Source organism: Ipomoea nil, unplaced genomic scaffold (assembly GCF_001879475.1).
Source record: "Ipomoea nil cultivar Tokyo-kokei standard unplaced genomic scaffold, Asagao_1.1 scaffold1570, whole genome shotgun sequence".
NCBI classification, from domain to species: domain Eukaryota; kingdom Viridiplantae; phylum Streptophyta; class Magnoliopsida; order Solanales; family Convolvulaceae; genus Ipomoea; species Ipomoea nil.
The window spans coordinates 361,130-382,490 of record NW_017617998.1 but is presented as its reverse complement, the minus strand read 5'-3'; the positions used below and the strand labels follow the sequence as shown (position 1 = coordinate 382,490).

The 21,361-nt window shown below is 34.0% G+C and overlaps 21 non-coding genes across 21 annotated transcripts; all 21 read right to left on the bottom strand.

The window, feature by feature from the left end:
• Positions 1 to 1,588: 1,588 nt before the first annotated feature.
• On the bottom strand, positions 1,589 to 1,662 carry TRNAV-AAC. The gene has a single exon. It is a non-coding gene; the product is annotated as a tRNA-Val (tRNA).
• Positions 1,663 to 3,508: 1,846 nt separating this feature from the next.
• On the bottom strand, positions 3,509 to 3,582 carry TRNAV-AAC. The gene has a single exon. It is a non-coding gene; the product is annotated as a tRNA-Val (tRNA).
• A 404-nt stretch (positions 3,583 to 3,986) lies between these two features.
• TRNAV-AAC lies at positions 3,987 to 4,060 on the bottom strand. Its single transcript has one exon. It is a non-coding gene; the product is annotated as a tRNA-Val (tRNA).
• Positions 4,061 to 4,467: 407 nt separating this feature from the next.
• On the bottom strand, positions 4,468 to 4,541 carry TRNAV-AAC. Its single transcript has one exon. It is a non-coding gene; the product is annotated as a tRNA-Val (tRNA).
• A 1,551-nt stretch (positions 4,542 to 6,092) lies between these two features.
• On the bottom strand, positions 6,093 to 6,166 carry TRNAV-AAC. Its single transcript has one exon. It is a non-coding gene; the product is annotated as a tRNA-Val (tRNA).
• A 1,843-nt stretch (positions 6,167 to 8,009) lies between these two features.
• On the bottom strand, positions 8,010 to 8,083 carry TRNAV-AAC. Its single transcript has one exon. It is a non-coding gene; the product is annotated as a tRNA-Val (tRNA).
• A 411-nt stretch (positions 8,084 to 8,494) lies between these two features.
• Positions 8,495 to 8,568, bottom strand: TRNAV-AAC. Its single transcript has one exon. It is a non-coding gene; the product is annotated as a tRNA-Val (tRNA).
• Positions 8,569 to 8,975: 407 nt separating this feature from the next.
• Positions 8,976 to 9,049, bottom strand: TRNAV-AAC. The gene has a single exon. It is a non-coding gene; the product is annotated as a tRNA-Val (tRNA).
• Positions 9,050 to 10,345: 1,296 nt separating this feature from the next.
• TRNAV-AAC lies at positions 10,346 to 10,419 on the bottom strand. Its single transcript has one exon. It is a non-coding gene; the product is annotated as a tRNA-Val (tRNA).
• A 403-nt stretch (positions 10,420 to 10,822) lies between these two features.
• Positions 10,823 to 10,896, bottom strand: TRNAV-AAC. The gene has a single exon. It is a non-coding gene; the product is annotated as a tRNA-Val (tRNA).
• Positions 10,897 to 11,295: 399 nt separating this feature from the next.
• Positions 11,296 to 11,369, bottom strand: TRNAV-AAC. Its single transcript has one exon. It is a non-coding gene; the product is annotated as a tRNA-Val (tRNA).
• Positions 11,370 to 14,145: 2,776 nt separating this feature from the next.
• Positions 14,146 to 14,219, bottom strand: TRNAV-AAC. Its single transcript has one exon. It is a non-coding gene; the product is annotated as a tRNA-Val (tRNA).
• A 399-nt stretch (positions 14,220 to 14,618) lies between these two features.
• On the bottom strand, positions 14,619 to 14,692 carry TRNAV-AAC. Its single transcript has one exon. It is a non-coding gene; the product is annotated as a tRNA-Val (tRNA).
• Positions 14,693 to 16,863: 2,171 nt separating this feature from the next.
• On the bottom strand, positions 16,864 to 16,937 carry TRNAV-AAC. Its single transcript has one exon. It is a non-coding gene; the product is annotated as a tRNA-Val (tRNA).
• Positions 16,938 to 17,345: 408 nt separating this feature from the next.
• Positions 17,346 to 17,419, bottom strand: TRNAV-AAC. Its single transcript has one exon. It is a non-coding gene; the product is annotated as a tRNA-Val (tRNA).
• Positions 17,420 to 17,829: 410 nt separating this feature from the next.
• Positions 17,830 to 17,903, bottom strand: TRNAV-AAC. Its single transcript has one exon. It is a non-coding gene; the product is annotated as a tRNA-Val (tRNA).
• Positions 17,904 to 18,723: 820 nt separating this feature from the next.
• TRNAV-AAC lies at positions 18,724 to 18,797 on the bottom strand. The gene has a single exon. It is a non-coding gene; the product is annotated as a tRNA-Val (tRNA).
• A 404-nt stretch (positions 18,798 to 19,201) lies between these two features.
• On the bottom strand, positions 19,202 to 19,275 carry TRNAV-AAC. Its single transcript has one exon. It is a non-coding gene; the product is annotated as a tRNA-Val (tRNA).
• Positions 19,276 to 19,682: 407 nt separating this feature from the next.
• On the bottom strand, positions 19,683 to 19,756 carry TRNAV-AAC. The gene has a single exon. It is a non-coding gene; the product is annotated as a tRNA-Val (tRNA).
• Positions 19,757 to 20,159: 403 nt separating this feature from the next.
• TRNAV-AAC lies at positions 20,160 to 20,233 on the bottom strand. The gene has a single exon. It is a non-coding gene; the product is annotated as a tRNA-Val (tRNA).
• A 407-nt stretch (positions 20,234 to 20,640) lies between these two features.
• TRNAV-AAC lies at positions 20,641 to 20,714 on the bottom strand. Its single transcript has one exon. It is a non-coding gene; the product is annotated as a tRNA-Val (tRNA).
• Positions 20,715 to 21,361: the final 647 nt, after the last annotated feature.

The following is a 21,361-nucleotide window of genomic DNA, read 5'->3' as shown; positions in this document are numbered from 1 at the left end:
AATTCAGCAAGTTGAGTAGTATCATATTCAGAACAATAAAAAAAGGTTGAGAAAGAAAAACTTTCTAATAATTATACTAGATGAATCCTGATTAAAAAATCAATTTTTTAGTGAAATAAATTTTGCAAACGGCAAATTTAACATTATTGGCTTCGCCCGGACTTTAACCGGTGACCTTTAGTGTGTTAGACTGACGTGATAACCAACTACACCATGAAACCATTCGCGCTCACATTGGCAATCAATAATTACGTTACCAGCAAAGGACCATATTAGATGGAGATCACTTTATTAGTGGTGTTATGCTTTTCCCCATGCGTTTTGTTTAGTGTTGGGGAAATCATATTTTTTTCTGTGTGTTTTTATATCTCCAACTCCAAACATCAAATTGGATCCAACATGACTCACGCCTGAGCTACCCTATTTTTTTTTAGCTTGTGAGAATGGGAATGAAACGAGTTAGATGAGAATAAAAATTAATTCTGCAAGTTGAGTAGTATCATATTCAGAACAAAAAAAAAGGTTGAGAAAGAAAAACTTGCTAATAATTATACTAGATGAATCCTGATTAAAAAAACAATTTTTTAGTGAAATAAATTTTGCAAACGGCAAATTTAACATTATTGGCATCACCCGGACTTTAACCGGAGACCTTTAGTGTGTTAGACAGACGTGGTAACCAACTACACCACGAAACCATTCGCGTTCACATTGGCAATCAATAATTACGTTACCAGCAAAGGACCACATTAGATGGAGATCACTTTATCATTGGTGTTATGCTTTTCCCCATGCGTTTTGTTTAGTGTTGGAGAAATCATTTTTTTTTTTCTGTGTGTTTTTATATCTCCAACTCCAAACATCAAACTGGATCCAACATGACTCACGCCTGAGCTACCCTATTTTTTTTTAGCTTGTGAGAATGGGAACGAAACGAGTTAGATGAGAATACAAATTAGTTCAGCAAGTTGAGTAGAATCATATTCAGAACAAAAAAAAAAAAAGGATGAGAAACAAAAACTTTCTAATAATTATACTAGATGAATCCTGATTAAAAAAACAATTTTTTAGTGAAATAAATTTTGCAAACGGCAAATTTAACATTATTGGCTTCGCCCGGACTTTAACAGGAGACCTTTAGTGTGTTAGACTGACGTGATAACCAACTACACCATGAAACCATTCGCGTTCACATTTGCAATCAATAATTACGTTACCAGCAAAGGACCATATTAGATGGAGATCACTTTATCAGTGGTGTGAGGCTTTTCCCCATGCGTTTTGTTTAGTGTTAAAGAAATCAATTTTTTTTTCTGTGTCTTTTTCTGTCTCAAACTCCAAGCATCAAAATGGGTCCAACATGACTCAGGCCTGAGCTACTCTATTTTATTTTTAGCTTGTGAGAATGGGAACGAAACGAGATAGATGAGAACAAAAATTGTTTAAGCTAGTTGAGTAGTATGATATTCAGATAAAAAAAAAAAAGATGAGATAGAAAAACTTTCTAATAATCTGATTAGATGAATCTTGATTAAAAAAATCAATTTTTTAGTGAAATAAATTTTGCAAATTGCAAATTTAACATTATTGGCTTCGGCCGGACTTGAACCGGAGACCGTCAGTGTGTTAGACTGACATGATAACCAACTACACCACGAAACCATTCGCGTTCACATTGGCAATCAATAATTAAGTTACCAGCAAAGGACCATATTAGATGGAGATCACTTTATCAATGGTGTGATGCTTTTCCCCATGCGTTTTGTTTAGTGTTGGAGAAATCAATTTTTTTCTGTGTGCTTTTATATCTCCAACTCCAAACATCAAATTGTATCCAACATGAATCACGCATGAGCTACCCTTTTTTTTTTAGCTTGTGAGAATGGGAAAGAAACGAGTTAGATGAGAATAAAAATTAATTCAGCAAGTTGAGTAGTATCATATTCAGAACAAAAAAAAAAAAAAGGTTGAGAAAGAAAAACTTTCTAATAATTATACTAGATGAATCCTGATTAAAAAATCAATTTTTTAGTGAAATAAATTTTGCAAACGGCAAATTTAACATTATTGGCTTCGCCCGGACTTTAACCGGTGACCTTTAGTGTGTTAGACTGACGTGATAACCAACTACACCATGAAACCATTCGCGCTCACATTGGCAATCAATAATTACGTTACCAGCAAAGGACCATATTAGATGGAGATCACTTTATTAGTGGTGTTATGCTTTTCCCCATGCGTTTTGTTTAGTGTTGGGGAAATCATATTTTTTTCTGTGTGTTTTTATATCTCCAACTCCAAACATCAAATTGGATCCAACATGACTCACGCCTGAGCTACCCTATTTTTTTTTAGCTTGTGAGAATGGGAATGAAACGAGTTAGATGAGAATAAAAATTAATTCTGCAAGTTGAGTAGTATCATATTCAGAACAAAAAAAAAAGGTTGAGAAAGAAAAACTTGCTAATAATTATACTAGATGAATCCTGATTAAAAAAACAATTTTTTAGTGAAATAAATTTTGCAAACGGCAAATTTAACATTATTGGCATCACCCGGACTTTAACCGGAGACCTTTAGTGTGTTAGACAGACGTGGTAACCAACTACACCACGAAACCATTCGCGTTCACATTGGCAATCAATAATTACGTTACCAGCAAAGGACCACATTAGATGGAGATCACTTTATCATTGGTGTTATGCTTTTCCCCATGCGTTTTGTTTAGTGTTGGAGAAATCATTTTTTTTTTCTGTGTGTTTTTATATCTCCAACTCCAAACATCAAACTGGATCCAACATGACTCACGCCTGAGCTACCCTATTTTTTTTTAGCTTGTGAGAATGGGAACGAAACGAGTTAGATGAGAATACAAATTAGTTCAGCAAGTTGAGTAGAATCATATTCAGAACAAAAAAAAAAAAAGGATGAGAAACAAAAACTTTCTAATAATTATACTAGATGAATCCTGATTAAAAAAACAATTTTTTAGTGAAATAAATTTTGCAAACGGCAAATTTAACATTATTGGCTTCGCCCGGACTTTAACAGGAGACCTTTAGTGTGTTAGACTGACGTGATAACCAACTACACCATGAAACCATTCGCGTTCACATTTGCAATCAATAATTACGTTACCAGCAAAGGACCATATTAGATGGAGATCACTTTATCAGTGGTGTGAGGCTTTTCCCCATGCGTTTTGTTTAGTGTTAAAGAAATCAATTTTTTTTTCTGTGTCTTTTTCTGTCTCAAACTCCAAGCATCAAAATGGGTCCAACATGACTCAGGCCTGAGCTACTCTATTTTATTTTTAGCTTGTGAGAATGGGAACGAAACGAGATAGATGAGAACAAAAATTGTTTCAGCTAGTTGAGTAGTATCATATTCAGATAAAAAAAAAAAGATGAGATAGAAAAACTTTCTAATAATCTGATTAGATGAATCTTGATTAAAAAAATCAATTTTTTAGTGAAATAAATTTTGCAAATTGCAAATTAAACATTATTGGCTTCGGCCGGACTTGAACCGGAGACCGTCAGTGTGTTAGACTGACATGATAACCAACTACACCACGAAACCATTCGCGTTCACATTGGCAATCAATAATTAAGTTACCAGCAAAGGACCATATTAGATGGAGATCACTTTATCAATGGTGTGATGCTTTTCCCCATGCGTTTTGTTTAGTGTTGGAGAAATCAATTTTTTTCTGTGTGCTTTTATATCTCCAACTCCAAACATCAAATTGGATCCAACATGAATCACGCCTGAGCTACCCTTTTTTTTTTTAGCTTGTGAGAATGGGAAAGAAACGAGTTAGATGAGAATAAAAATTAATTCAGCAAGTTGAGTAGTATCATATTCAGAACAAAAAAAAAAAGGTTGAGAAAGAAAAACTTTCTAATAATTATACTAGATGAATCCTGATTAAAAAATCAATTTTTTAGTGAAATAAATTTTGCAAACGGCAAATTTAACATTATTGGCTTCGCCCGGACTTTAACCGGAGACCTTCAGTGTGTTAGACTGACGTGATAACCAACTACACCACGAAACCATTCGCGTTCACATTGGCAATCAATAATTACGTTACCAGCAAAGGACCATATTAGATGTAGATCACTTTATTAGCGGTGTTATGCTTTTCCCCATGCGTTTTGTTTAGTGTTGGAGAAATCATTTTTTTTTTCTGTGTGTTTTTATATCTCCAACTCCAAACATCAAATTGGATCCAACATGACTCACGCCTGAGCTACACTATTTTTTTTTGAGCTTGTGAGAATGGGAACGAAACGAGATAGATAAGAACAAAAATTGTTTCAGCTAGTTGTGTAGTATAATATTCAGATAAAAAAAAAAAGATGAGATAGAAAAACTTTCTAATAATCTGATTAGATTAATCTAGATTAAAAAAAATCAATTTTTTAGTGAAATAAATTTTGCAAATTGCAAATTTAAAATTATTGGCTTCGCCCGGACTTGAACCGGAAACCTTCAGTGTGTTAGACTGACGTGATAACCAACTACACCATGAAACCATTCGCGCTCACATTGGCAATCAATAATTACGTTACCAGCAAAGGACCATATTAGATCGAGATCACTTTATTAGTGGTGTTATGCTTTTCCCCATGCGTTTTGTTTAGTGTTGGGGAAATCATTTTTTTTCTGTGTGTTTTTATATCTCCAACTCCAAACATCAAATTGGATCCAACATGACTCACGCCTGTGCTACCCTATTTTTTTTTAGCTTGTGAGAATGGGAATGAAACGAGTTAGATGAGAATAAAAATTAATTCTGCAAGTTGAGTAGTATCATATTCAGAAAAAAAAAAAAGGTTGAGAAAGAAAAACTTGCTAATAATTATACTAGATGAATCCTGATTAAAAAAACAATTTTTTAGTGAAATAAATTTTGCAAACGGCAAATTTAACATTATTGGCATCGCCCGGACTTTAACCGGAGACCTTTAGTGTGTTAGACAGACGTGGTAACCAACTACACCACGAAACGAGATAGATGAGAACAAAAATTGTTTCAGCTAGTTGAGTAGAATCATATTCAGATAAAAAAAAAATGAGAGGTGAAATAAATTTTGCAAATTGCAAATTTAACATTATTGACTTCGCACGGACTTGAACCGGAGGCCTTCAGTGTGTTAGACTGACGTGATAACCAACTACACCATGAAACCATTCGCATTCACATTGGCAATCAATAATTACGTTACCAGCAAAGGACCACATTAGATGGAGATCACTTTATCAGTGGTGTTATGCTTTTCCCCATGCGTTTTGTTTAGTGTTGGAGAAATAATTTTTTTTTTCTGTGTGTTTTTATATCTCCAACTCCAAACATCAAACTGGATCCAACATGACTCACGCCTGAGCTACCTTATTTTTTTTTTAGCTTGTGAGAATGGGAACTAAACGAGTTAGATGAGAATACAAATTAGTTCAGCAAGTTGAGTAGAATCATATTCAGAACAAAAAAAAAAAAAAAAGGATGAGAAACAAAAACTTTCTAATAATTATACTAGATGAATCCTGATTAAAAAAACAATTTTTTAGTGAAATAAATTTTGCAAACGGCAAATTTAACATTATTGGCTTCGCCCGGACTTTAACAGGAGACCTTTAGTGTGTTAGACTGACGTGATAACCAACTACACCATGAAACCATTCGCGTTCACATTTGCAATCAATAATTACGTTACCAGCAAAGGTCCATATTAGATGGAGATCACTTTATCAGTGGTGTGAGGCTTTTCCCCATGCGTTTTGTTTAGTGTTAAAGAAATCAATTTTTTTTTCTGTGTCTTTTTCTGTCTCAAACTCCAAGCATCAAAATGGGTCCAACATGACTCAGGCCTGAGCTACTCTATTTTATTTTTAGCTTGTGAGAATGGGAACGAAACGAGATAGATGAGAACAAAAATTGTTTCAGCTAGTTGAGTAGTATCATATTCAGATAAAAAAAAAAAGATGAGATAGAAAAACTTTCTGACAATCTGATTAGATGAATCTTGATTAAAAAAATCAAGATTTTTTAGTGAAATAAATTTTGCAAATTGCAAATTTAACATTATTGGCTTCGCCCGGACTTGAACCGGAGACCGTCACTGTGTTAGACTGACATGATAACCAACTACACCACGAAACCATTCACGTTCACATTGGCAATCAATAATTAAGTTACCAGCAAAGGACCATATTAGATGGAGATCACTTTATCAATGGTGTGATGCTTTTCCCCATGCGTTTTGTTTAGTGTTGGAGAAATCAATTTTTTTCTGTGTGCTTTTATATCTCCAACTCCAAACATCAAATTGGATCCAACAAGAATCACGCCTGAGCTACCCTTTTTTTTTTTTTAGCTTGTGAGAATGGGAAAGAAACGAGTTAGATGAGAATAAAAATTAATTCAGCAAGTTGAGTAGTATCATATTCAGAACAAAAAAAAAAAAGGTTGAGAAAGAAAAACTTTCTAATAATTATACTAGATGAATCCTGATTAAAAAATCAATTTTTTAGTGAAATAAATTTTGCAAACGGCAAATTTAACATTATTGGCTTCGCCCGGACTTTAACCGGAGACCATTAGTGTGTTAGACTGACGTGATAACCAACTACACCATGAAACCATTCGCGCTCACATTGGCAATCAATAATTACGTTACCAGCAAAGGACCATATTAGATGGAGATCACTTTATTAGTGGTGTTATGCTTTTCCCCATGCGTTTTGTTTAGTGTTGGGGAAATCATTTTTTTTCTGTGTGTTTTTATATCTCCAACTCCAAACATCAAATTGGATCCAACATGACTCACGCCTGAGCTACCCTATTTTTTTTTAGCTTGTGAGAATGGGAATGAAACGAGTTAGATGAGAATAAAAATTAATTCTGCAAGTTGAGTAGTATCATATTCAGAACAAAAAAAAAGGTTGAGAAAGAAAAACTTGCTAATAATTATACTAGATGAATCCTGATTAAAAAAACAATTTTTTAGTGAAATAAATTTTGCAAACGGCAAATTTAACATTATTGGCATCGCCCGGACTTTAACCGGAGACCTTTAGTGTGTTAGACAGACGTGGTAACCAACTACACCACGAAACCATTCGCGTTCACATTGGCAATCAATAATTACGTTACCAGCAAAGGACCACATTAGATGGAGATCACTTTATCAGTGGTGTTATGCTTTTCCCCATGCGTTTTGTTTAGTGTTGGAGAAATCATTTTTTTTTCTGTGTGTTTTTATATCTCCAACTCCAAACATCAAACTGGATCCAACATGACTCACGCCTGAGCTACCCTATTTTTTTTTAGCTTGTGAGAATGGGAACGAAACGAGTTAGATGAGAATACAAATTAGTTCAGCAAGTTGAGTAGAATCATATTCAGAACAAAAAAAAAAGGATGAGAAACAAAAACTTTCTAATAATTATACTAGATGAATCCTGATTAAAAAAACAATTTTTTAGTGAAATAAATTTTGCAAACGGAAAATTTAACATTATTGGCTTCGCCCGGACTTTAACAGGAGACCTTTAGTGTGTTAGACTGACGTGATAACCAACTACACCGTGAAACCATTCGCGTTCACATTTGCAATCAATAATTACGTTACCAGCAAAGGACCATATTAGATGGAGATCACTTTATCAGTGGTGTGAGGCTTTTCCCCATGCGTTTTGTTTAGTGTTAAAGAAATCAATTTTTTTTTCTGTGTCTTTTTCTGTCTCAAACTCCAAACATCAAAATGGGTCCAACATGACTCAGGCCTGAGCTACTCTATTTTATTTTTAGCTTGTGAGAATGGGAACGAAACGAGATAGATGAGAACAAAAATTGTTTCAGCTAGTTGAGTAGTATCATATTCAGATAAAAAAAAAAAAAGATGAGATAGAAAAACTTTCTAATAATCTGATTAGATGAATCTTGATTAAAAAAATCAATTTTTTAGTGAAATAAATTTTGCAAATTGCAAATTTAACATTATTGGCTTCGGCCGGACTTGAACCGGAGACCGTCAGTGTGTTAGACTAACATGATTACCAACTACACCACGAAACCATTCGCGTTCACATTGGCAATCAATAATTAAGTTACCAGCAAAGGACCATATTAGATGGAGATCACTTTATCAATGGTGTGATGCTTTTCCCCATGCGTTTTGTTTAGTGTTGGAGAAATCAATTTTTTTCTGTGTGCTTTTATATCTCCAACTCCAAACATCAAATTGGATCCAACATGAATCACGCCTGAGCTACCCTTTTTTTTTTTTAGCTTGTGAGAATGGGAAAGAAACGAGTTAGATGAGAATAAAAATTAATTCAGCAAGTTGAGTAGTATCATATTCAGAACAAAAAAAAAAAAAAAAAGGTTGAGAAAGAAAAACTTTCTAATAATTATACTAGATGAATCCTGATTAAAAAATCAATTTTTTAGTGAAATAAATTTTGCAAACGGCAAATTTAACATTATTGGCTTCGCCCGGACTTTAACCGGAGACCTTCAGTGTGTTAGACTGACGTGATAACCAACTACACCACGAAACCATTCGCGTTCACATTGGCAATCAATAATTACGTTACCAGCAAAGGACCATATTAGATGTAGATCACTTTATTAGCGGTGTTATGCTTTTCCCCATGCGTTTTGTTTAGTGTTGGAGAAATCATTTTTTTTTCTGTGTGTTTTTATATCTCCAACTCCAAACATCAAATTGGATCCAACATGACTCACGCCTGAGCTACCCTATTTTTTTTTGAGCTTGTGAGAATGGGAACGAAACGAGATAGATAAGAACAAAAATTGTTTCAGCTAGTTGTGTAGTATCATATTCAGATAAAAAAAAAAAGATGAGATAGAAAAACTTTCTAATAATCTGATTAGATTAATCTAGATTAAAAAAAAATCAATTTTTTAGTGAAATAAATTTTGCAAATTGCAAATTTAAAATTATTGGCTTCGCCCGGACTTGAACCGGAAACCTTCAGTGTGTTAGTATAACGTGATAACCAACTACACCACGAAACCATTCGCGTTCGCATTGGCAATCAATAATTACGTTACCAGCAAAGGACCATATTTGATGGAGATCACTTTATCAGTGGTGTGATGCTTTTCCCCACGCGTTTTGTTTTGTGTTGGAGAAATCATTTTTTTTCTATGTGTTTTTATATCTCCAACTCCAAACATCAAATTGGATCCAACATGACTCACGCCTGAGCTACCCTATTTTTTTTTGGCTTGTGAGAATGGGAACGAAACGAGTTAGATGAGAATAAAAATTAATTCAGCAAGTTGAGTAGTATCATATTCAGAACAATAAAAAAAGGTTGAGAAAGAAAAACTTTCTAATAATTATACTAGATGAATCCTGATTAAAAAATCAATTTTTTAGTGAAATAAATTTTGCAAACGGCAAATTTAACATTATTGGCTTCGCCCGGACTTTAACCGGAGACCTTTAGTGTGTTAGACTGACGTGATAACCAACTACACCATGAAACCATTCGCGCTCACATTGGCAATCAATAATTACGTTACCAGCAAAGGACCATATTAGATGGAGATCACTTTATTAGTGGTGTTATGCTTTTCCCCATGCGTTTTGTTTAGTGTTGGGGAAATCATTTTTTTTCTGTGTGTTTTTATATCTCCAACTCCAAACATCAAATTGGATCCAACATGACTCACGCCTGAGCTACCCTATTTTTTTTTAGCTTGTGAGAATGGGAATGAAACGAGTTAGATGAGAATAAAAATTAATTCTGCAAGTTGAGTAGTATCATATTCAGAACAAAAAAAAAGGTTGAGAAAGAAAAACTTGCTAATAATTATACTAGATGAATCCTGATTAAAAAAACAATTTTTTAGTGAAATAAATTTTGCAAACGGCAAATTTAACATTATTGGCATCGCCCGGACTTTAACCGGAGACCTTTAGTGTGTTAGACAGACGTGGTAACCAACTACACCACGAAACCATTCGCGTTCACATTGGCAATCAATAATTACGTTACCAGCAAAGGAGCATATTAGATGGAGATCACTTTATCAGTGGTGTTATGCTTTTCCCCATGCGTTTTGTTTAGTGTTGGAGAAATCATTTTTTTTTCGGTGTGTTTTTATATCTCCAACTCCAAACATCAAATTGGATCCAACATGACTCACGCCATAGCTACCCTATTTTTTTTTAGCTTGTGAGAATGAGAACGAAACGAGATAGATGAGAACAAAAATTGTTTCAGCTAGTTGAGTAGTATCATATTCAGATAAAAAAAAAATGAGAGGTGAAATAAATTTTGCAAATTGCAAATTTAACATTATTGGCTTCGCCCGGACTTGAACCGGAGACCTTCAGTGTGTTAGACTGACGTGATAACCAACTACACCACGAAACCATTCGCGTTCACATTGGCAATCAATAATTACGTTACCAGCAAAGGACCATATTAGATGGAGATCACTTTATCAGTGGTGTGATGCTTTTCCCCATGCGTTTTGTTTAGTGTTAAAGAAATCAATTTTTTTTTTCTGTGTCTTTTTCTGTCTCAAACTCCAAACATCAAAATGGGTCCAACATGACTCACGCCTGAGCTACTCTATTTTATTTTTAGCTTGTGAGAATGGGAACGAAACGAGATAGATGAGAACAAAAATTGGTTCAGCTAGTTAAGTAGTATCATATTCAGATAAAAAAAAGATGAGATAGAAAAACTTTCTAATAATCTGATTAGATTAATCTTGATTAAAAAGTCAACTTTTTATTGAAATAAATTTTGCAAATTGCAAATTTAACATTATTGGCTTCGCCCGGACTTGAACTAGAGACCTTCAGTGTGTTAGACTGACGTGATAACCAACTACACCACGAAACCATTTGCGTTCACATTGGCAATCAATAATTACGTTACCATCAAAGGACCATATTAAATGGAGATCACTTTATCAGTGGTGTGATGCTTTTCCCCATGCGTTTTGTTTAGTGTTGGAGAAATCATTTTTTTCTGTGTGTTTTTATATCTCCAACTCCAAACATCAAATTGGATCCAACATGAATCACGCCTGAGCTACCTTTTTTTTTTAGCTTGAGAGAGTGGGAACGAAACGAGTTAGATGAGAATAAAAATTAATTCAGCAAGTTGAGTAGTATAATATTCATAACAAAAAAAAAGTTTGAGAAAGAAAAACTTTCTAATAATTATACTAGATGAATCCTGATTAAAAAATCAATTTTTTAGTGAAATAAAGTTTGCAAACGGCAAATTTAACATTATTGGCTTCGCCCGGACTTTAACCGGAGACCTTCAGTGTGTTAGACTGACGTGATAACCAACTACACCACGAAACCATTCGCGTTCACATTGGCAATCATAATTACGTTACAGCAAAGGACCATATTAGATGGAGATCAATTTATTAGTGGTGTTATGCTTTTCCCCATGCGTTTTGTTTAGTGTTGGAGAAATTTTTTTTTTCTGTTGGTTTTTATATCTCCAACTCCAAACATCAATTGGATCCAACATGACTCACGCCTGAGCTACCCTATTTTTTTTTAGCTTTGAGAATGGGAACGAAACGAGATAGATGAGAACAAAAATTGTTTCAGCTAGTTGAGTAGTATCATATTCAGATAAAAAAAAAAAAAAAGATAAGATAGAAAAACTTTCTAATAATCGGATTAGATGAATCTAGATTAATAAAATCAATTTTTTAGTGAAATAAATTTTGCAAACGGCAAATTTAACATTATTGGCTTCGCCCGGACTTTAACCTGAGACCTTCAGTGTGTTAGACTGACTTGATAACCAACTACACCACGAAACCATTCGCGCTCACATTGGCAATCAATAATTACGTTACCAGCAAAGGACCATATTAGATGGAGATCACTTTATCAGTGGTGTTATGCTTTTCCCCATGCGTTTTGTTTAGTGTTGGGGAAATCATTTTTTTTCTGTGTGTTTTTATATCTCCAACTCCAAACATCAAATTGGATCCAACATGACTCACGCCTGAGCTACCCTATTTTTTTTTAGCTTGTGAGAATGGCAACGAAACGAGTTAGATGATAATAAAAATTATTCAGCATGTTGAGTAGTATCATATTCAGAACAAAAAAAAGGTTGAGAAAGAAAACTTCTAATAATTATACTAGATGAATCCTGATTAAAAAAACAATTTTTTTGTGAAATAAATTTTGCAAACGGCAAATTTAACATTATTGGCATCGCCCGGACTTTAACCGGAGACCTTTAGTGTGTTAGACAGACGTGGTAACCAACTACACCACGAAACCATTCGCGTTCACATTGGCAATCAATAATTACGTTACCAGCAAAGGACCATATTAGATGGAGATCACTTTATCAGTGGTGTTATGCTTTTCCCATGCGTTTTGTTTAGTGTTGGAGAAATCATTTTTTTTTTCTGTGTGTTTTTATATCTCCAACTCCAAACATCAAATTGGATCCAACATGACTCACGCCTGAGCTACCCTATTTTTTTTAGCTTGTGAGAATGGAACGAAACGAGTTAGATGAGAATAAAAATAATTCAGCAGTTGAGTAGTATCATATTCAGAACAAAAAAAAAGTGAGAAGAAAAAATTCTAATAATTATACTAGATGAATCCTGATTAAAAAAACAATTTTTTGTGAAATAAATTTTGCAAACGGAAATTTAACATTATTGGCTTCGCCGGACTTTAACGGAGACCTTTAGTGTGTTAGACTAGACGTGATAACCAACTACACACGAAACCATTCGCGTTCACATTGGCAATCAATAATTACGTTACCAGCAAAGGACCATATTAGATGGAGATCACTTTATCAGTGGTGTTATGCTTTTCCCCATGCGTTTTGTTTAGTGTTGGAGAAATCATTTTTTTTTCTGTGTGTTTTTATATCTCCAACTCCAAACATCAAACTGGATCCAACATGACTCACGCCTGAGCTACCCTATTTTTTTTTAGCTTGTGAGAATGGGAACGAAACGAGTTAGATGAGAATACAAATTAGTTCAGCAAGTTGAGTAGAATCATATTCAGAACAAAAAAAAAAGGATGAGAAACAAAACTTTCTAATAATTATACTAGATGAATCCTGATTAAAAAAACAATTTTTTAGTGAAATAAATTTTACAAACGGCAAATTTAACATTATTGGCTTCGCCCGGACTTTAAGGAGACCTTTAGTGTGTTAGACTGACGTGATAACCAACTACACCGTGAAACCATTCGCGTTCACATTTGCAATCAATAATTACGTTACCAGCAAAGGACCATATTAGATGGAGATCACTTTATCAGTGGTGTGAGGCTTTTCCCCATGCGTTTTGTTTAGTGTTAAAGAAATCAATTTTTTTTTGTGTCTTTTTCTGTCTCAACTCCAAACATCAAAATGGGTCCAACATGACTCAGGCCTGAGCTACTCTATTTTATTTTTAGCTTGTGAGAATGGGAACGAAACGAGATAGATGAGAACAAAATTGTTTCAGCTAGTTGAGTAGTATCATATTCAGATAAAAAAAAAAAAAAAGATGAGATAGAAAAACTTTCTAAGAATCTGATTAGATGAATCTTGATTAAAAAAATCAATTTTTTAGTGAAATAAATTTTGCTAATTGCAAATTTAACATTATTGGCTTCGGCCAGACTTGAACCGGAGACCGTCAGTGTGTTAGACTGACATGATAACGAACTACACCATGAAACCATTCACGTTCACATTGGCAATCAATAATTAAGTTACCAGCAAAGGACCATATTAGATGGAGATCACTTTATCAATGGTGTGATGCTTTTCCCCATGCGTTTTGTTTAGTGTTGGAGAAATCAATTTTTTTCTGTGTGCTTTTATATCTCCAACTCCAAACATCAAATTGGATCCAACATGAATCACGCCTGAGCTACCCTTTTTTTTTTTAGCTTGTGAGAATGGGAAAGAAACGAGTTAGATGAGAATAAAAATTAATTCAGCAAGTTGAGTAGTATCATATTCAGAACAAAAAAAAAAAAAAAGGTTGAGAAAGAAAAACTTTCTAATAATTATACTAGATGAATCCTGATTAAAAAATCAATTTTTTAGTGAAATAAATTTTGCAAACGGCAAATTTAACATTATTGGCTTCGCCCGGACATTAACCGGAGACCTTCAGTGTGTTAGACTGACGTGATAACCAACTACACCACGAAACCATTCGCGTTCAGATTGGCAATCAATAATTACGTTACCAGCAAAGGACCATATTAGATGTAGATCACTTTATTAGCGGTGTTATGCTTTTCCCCATTCGTTTTGTTTAGTGTTGGAGAAATCATTTTTTTTCTGTGTGTTTTTATATCTCCAACTCCAAACATCAAATTGGATCCAACATGACTCACGCCTGAGCTACCCTATTTTTTTTTGAGCTTGTGAGAATGGAACGAAACGAGATAGATAAGAACAAAAATTGTTTCAGCTAGTTGTGTAGTATCATATTCAGATAAAAAAAAAAAAAGATGAGATAGAAAAACTTTCTAATAATCTGATTAGATTAATCTAGATTAAAAAAAATCAATTTTTTAGTGAAATAAATTTTGCAAATTGCAAATTATTGGCTTCGCCCGGACTTGAACCGGAAACCTTCAGTGTGTTAGAATAACGTGATAACCAACTACACCACGAAACCATTCGCATTCACATTGGCAATCAATAATTACGTTACCAGCAAAGGACCATATTTGATGGAGATCACTTTACCAGCAAAGGAACGAAACGAGATAGATGAGAATAAAAATTAAATCAGCAATTTCGGAAGTATCATATTCAGAACAAAAAAAAAAAGGATAAGAAAGAAAAACTTCATAATAATCTGATTAGATGAATCTTGATTAAAAAGTCAATTTTTTAGTGAAATAAATATTGCAAAAGGCAAATTTAACATTATTGGCTTCGCCCGAACTTGAACCGGAGACCTTCATATGTTAGACTGACGTGTTAACAACTACACCACAAAACCATTCGCGTTTACATTGGCAATCAATAATTACGTTACTAGCAAGGACCATATTAGATGGAGATCACTTTATCAGCGGGTGATGCTTTTCCCCATATGTTTTGTTTAGTGTTGGAGAAATCCTTTTTTTTTCTGTGTGTTTTTATATCTCCAACTCCAAACATCAAAATGGATCCAATATGAATCAGGCCTGAGCTACCCTATTTTTTTTTTAGCTTGTGAGAATGGGAACGAAACGAGATAGATGAGAATAAAAATTAAATCAGCAATTTCGAAGTATCATATTCAGAACAAAAAAAAAAAGGATAAGAAAGAAAAACTTCATAATAATCTGATTAGATGAATCTTGATTAAAAAGTCAATTTTTTAGTGAAATAAATATTGCAAAAGGCAAATTTAACAGTATTGGCTTCGCCCGGACTTGAACCGGAGACCTTCATATGTTAGACTGACGTGTTAACCAACTACACCACAAAACCATTCGCGTTTACATTGGCAATCAATAATTACGTTACTAGCAAAGGACCATATTGATGGAGATCACTTTTATCAATGGTGTGATGCTTTTCCCCAAGCGTTTTGTTTAGTGTTGGAGAAATCATTTTTTTTCTGTGTGTTTTTATATCTCCAACTCCAAACATCAAAATGGATCCAATATGAATCAGGCCTGAGCTACCCTATTATTTTTAGCTTGTGAGAATGGGAACGAATCGAGATAGATGAGAATAAAAATTAAATCAGCAATTTCAGTAGTATCATATTCATAACAAAAAAAAAAAAGGATGAGAAAGAAAAACTTCATAATAATCTGATTAGATGAATCTTGATTAAAAAGTCAATTTTTTAGTGAAATAAATTTTTATGCAAAAGGCAAATTTAACATTATTGGCTTCGCCCGGACTGAACCGGAGACCTTCATATGTTAGACTGACGTGATAACCAACTACACCACAAAACCATTCGCGTTCACATTGGCAATCAATAATTACGTTACTAGCAAGGGACCATATTAGATGGAGATCACTTTATCAGCGGGGTGATGCTTTTCCCCATACGTTTTGTTTAGTGTTGGAGAAATCCTTTTTTTTCTGTGTGTTTTTATATCTCCAACTCCAAACATCAAACTGGATCCAACATGACTCACGCCTGAGCTACCCTATTTTTTTTAGCTTGTGAGAATGGGAACGAAACGAGTTAGATGAGAATACAAATTAGTTCAGCAAGTTGAGTAGAATCATATTCAGAACAAAAAAAAAAGGATGAGAAAGAAAAACTTTCTAATAATTATACTAGATGAATCCTGATTAAAAAATCAATTTTTTAGTGAAATAAATTTTGCAAACGGCAAATTTAACATTATTGGCTTCGCCCGGACTTTAACAGGAGACCTTCAGTGTGTTAGACTGACGTGATAACCAACTACACCGTGAAACCATTCGCGTTCACATTTGCAATCAATAATTACGTTACCAGCAAAGGACCATATTAGATGGAGATCACTTTATCAGTGGTGTGAGGCTTTTCCCCATGCGTTTTGTTTAGTGTTAAAGAAATCAATTTTTTTTTCTGTGTCTTTTTCTGTCTCAAACTCCAAACATCAAAATGGGTCCAACATGACTCAGGCCTGAGCTACTCTATTTTATTTTTAGCTTGTGAGAATGGGAACGAAACGAGATAGATGAGAACAAAAATTGTTTCAGCTAGTTGAGTAGTATCATATTCAGATAAAAAAAAAAAAAGATGAGATAGAAAAACTTTCTAATAATCTGATTAGATTAATCTAGATTAAAAAAAAATCAATTTTTTAGTGAAATAAATTTTGCAAATTGCAAATTTAAAATTATTGGCTTCGCCCGGACTTGAACCGGAAACCTTCAGTGTGTTAGAATAACGTGATAACCAACTACACCACGAAACCATTCGCATTCACATTGGCAATCAATAATTACGTTACCAGCAAAGGACTATATTTGATGGAGATCACTTTATCAGTGGTGTGATGCTTTTCCCCACGCGTTTTGTTTAGTGTTGGAGAAATCATTTTTTTTCTGTGTGTTTTTATATCTCCAACTCCAAACATCAAATTGGATCCAACATGACTCACGCCTGAGCTACCCTATTTTTTTTTAGCTTGTGAGAATGGGAATGAAACGAGTTAGATGAGAATAAAAATTAATTCTGCAAGTTGAGTAGTATCATATTCAGAACAAAAAAAAAAAAAAAGGTTGAGAAAGAAAAACTTTCTAATAATTATACTAGATGAATCCTGATTAAAAAATCAATTTTTTAGTGAAATAAATTTTGCAAACGGCAAATTTAACATTATTGGCTTCGCCCGGACATTAACCGGAGACCTTCAGTGTGTTAGACTGACGTGATAACCAACTACACCACGAAACCATTCGCGTTCACATTGGCAATCAATAATTACGTTACCAGCAAAGGACCATATTAGATGTAGATCACTTTATTAGCGGTGTTATGCTTTTCCCCATGCGTTTTGTTTAGTGTTGGAGAAATCATTTTTTTTTTCTGTGTGTTTTTATATCTCCAACTCCAAACATCAAATTGGATCCAACATGACTCACGCCTGAGCTACCCTATTTTTTTTTGAGCTTGTGAGAATGGGAACGAAACGAGATAGATAAGAACAAAAATTGTTTCAGCTAGTTGTGTAGTATCATATTCAGATACAAAAAAAAAAAGATGAGATAGAAAAACTTTCTAATAATCTGATTAGATTAATCTAGATTAAAAAAAAATCAATTTTTTAGTGAAATAAATTTTGCAAATTGCAAATTTAAAATTATTGGCTTCGCCCGGACTTGAACCGGAAACCTTCAGTGTGTTAGAATAACGTGATAACCAACTACACCACGAAACCATTCGCATTCACATTGGCAATCAATAATTACGTTACCAGCAAAGGACCATATTTGATGGAGATCACTTTATCAGTGGTGTGATGCTTTTCCCCACGCGTTTTGTTTAGTGTTGGAGAAATCATTTTTTTTTCTGTGTGTTTTTATATCTCCAACTCCAAACATCAAATTGGATCCAACATGACTCACGCCTGAGCTACCCTATTTTTTTTTAGCTTGTGAGAATGGGAATGAAACGAGTTAGATGAGAATAAAAATTAATTCTGCAAGTTGAGTAGTATCATATTCAGAACAAAAAAAAAGGTTGAGAAAGAAAAACTTGCTAATAATTATACTAGATGAATCCTGATTAAAAAAACAATTTTTTAGTGAAATAAATTTTGCAAACGGCAAATTTAACATTATTGGCATCGCCCGGACTTTAACCGGAGACCTTTAGTGTGTTAGACAGACGTGGTAACCAACTACACCACGAAACCATTCGCGTTCACATTGGCAATCAATAATTACATTACCAGCAAAGGACCATATTAGATGGAGATCACTTTATCAGTGGTGTTATGCTTTTCCCCATGCGTTTTGTTTAGTGTTGGAGAAATCATTTTTTTTTCTGTGTGTTTTTATATCTCCAACTCCAAACATCAAATTGGATCCAACATGACTCACGCCAGAGCTACCCTATTTTTTTTTAGCTTGTGAGAATGGGAACGAAACGAGATAGATGAGAACAAAAATTGTTTCAGCTAGTTGAGTAGTATCATATTCAGATAAAAAAAAAATGAGAGGTGAAATAAATTTTGCAAATTGCAAATTTAACATTATTGGCTTCGCCCGGACTTGAACCGGAGACCTTCAGTGTGTTAGACTGACGTGATAACCAACTACACCACGAAACCATTCGCGTTCACATTGGCAATCAATAATTACGTTACCAGCAAAGGACCATATTAGATGGAGATCACTTTATCAGTGGTGTGATGCTTTTCCCCATGCGTTTTGTTTAGTGTTAAAGAAATCAATTTTTTTTTTCTGTGTCTTTTTCTGTCTCAAACTCCAAACATCAAAATGGGTCCAACATGACTCACGCCTGAGCTACTCTATTTTATTTTTAGCTTGTGAGAATGGGAACGAAACGAGATAGATGAGAACAAAAATTGGTTCAGCTAGTTAAGTAGTATCATATTCAGATAAAAAAAAAGATGAGATAGAAAAACTTTCTAATAATCTGATTAGATTAATCTTGATTAAAAAGTCAACTTTTTATTGAAATAAATTTTGCAAATTGCAAATTTAACATTATTGGCTTCGCCCGGACTTGAACCAGAGACCTTCAATGTGTTAGACTGACGTGATAACCAACTACACCACGAAACCATTCGCGTTCACATTGGCAATCAATAATTACGTTACCAGCAAAGGACCATATTTGAAGGAGATCACTTTATCAGTGGTGTTATGCTTTTCCCCATGCGTTTTGTTTAGTGTTGGAGAAATCATTTTTTTTTCTGTGTGTTTTTATATCTCCAACTCCAAATATCAAATTGGATCCAACATGACTCACACCTGAGGTACCCTATTTTTTTTTAGCTTGTGAGAATGGGAACGAAACGAGATAGATGAGAACAAAAATTGTTTCAGCTAGTTGAGTAGTATCATATTCAGATAAATGAAAAAAAAAGATGAGATAGAAAAACTTTCTAATAATCTGATTAGATGAATCTAGATTAAAAAAATACATTTTTTAATGAAATAAATTTTGCAAATTGCAAATTTAACATTATTGGCTTCGCCCGGACTTGAACCGGAGACCTTCAGTGTGTTAGACTGACGTGATAACCAACTACACCAAGAAACCATTCGTGTTCACATTGGCAATCAATAATTACGTTACCAGCAAAGGACCATATTAGATGAAGATCACTTTATCAGTGGTGTGATGCTTTTCCCCATGCGTTTTGTTTAGTGTTGGAGAAATCATTTTTTTTCTGTGTGTTTTTATATCTCCAACTCCAAATATCAAATTGGATCCAACATGACTCACGCCTGAGCTACCCTATTTTTTTTTGGCTTGTGAGAATGGGAACGAAACGAGTTAGATGAGAATAAAAATTAATTCAGCAAGTTGAATAGTATCATATTCAGAACAAAAAAAAAAGGTTGAGAAAGAAAAACTTTCTAATAATTATACTAGATGAATCCTGATTAAAAAATCAATTTTTTAGTGAAATAAATATTGCAAACGGCAAATTTAACATTATTGGCTTCGCCCGGACTTTAACCGGAGACCTTCAGTGTGTTAGACTGACGTGATAACCAACTACACCACGAAACCATTCGCGTTCACATTGGCAATCAATAATTACGTTACCAGCAAAGGACCATATTAGATGGAGATCACTTTATTAGCGGTGTTATGCTTTTCCCCATGCGTTTTGTTTAGTGTTGGAGAAATTATTTTTTTTTTGTGTGTTTTTATATCTCCAACTCCAAACATCAAATTGGATCCAACATGACTCATGCCTGAGCTACCCTATTTTTTTTTAGCTTGTGAGAATGGGAACGAAACGAGATAGATGAGAACAAAAATTGTTTCAGCTATTTGAGTAGTATCATATTCAGATAAAAAAAAAAAAAAGATAAGATAGAAAAACTCTCTAATAATCTGATTAGATGAATCTAGATTAAATAAAATCAATTTTTTAGTGAAAGAAATTTTACAAATTGCAAATTTAACATTATTGGCTTCTCCCGGACTTGAACCGAAAACCTTCAGTGTGTTAGACTGACGTGATAACCAACTACACCACGAAACCATTCGCGTTCACATTGGCAATCAATAATTACGTTACCAGCAAAGGACCATATTAGATGGAGATCGCTTTATCAGTGGTGTGATGCTTTTCCCCATGCGTTTTGTTTAGTGTTGGAGAAATCATTTTTTTTCTTTGTGTTTTTATATCTCCAACTCCAAACATCAAATTGGAACCGACATGACTCACGCCTGAGCTACCCTATTTTTTTTTTGGCTTGTGAGAATGGGAACGAAACGAGTTAGATGAGAATAAAAATTAATTCAGCAAGTTGAGTAGTATCATATTCAGAACAAAAAAAAAAGGTTGAGAAAGAAAAACTTTCTAATAATTATACTAGATGAATCCTGATTAAAAAATCAATTTTTTAGTGAAATAAATTTTGCAAACGGCAAATTTAACATTATGGGCTTCGCCCGGACTTTAACCTGAGACCTTCAGTGTGTTAGACTGACTTGATAACCAACTACACCACGAAACCATTCGCGCTCACATTGGCAATCAATAATTACGTTACCAGCAAAGGACCATATTAGATGGAGATCACTTTATCAGTGGTGTTATGCTTTTCCCCATGCGTTTTGTTTAGTGTTGGGGAAATCATTTTTTTTCTGTGTGTTTTTATATCTCCAACTCCAAACATCAAATTG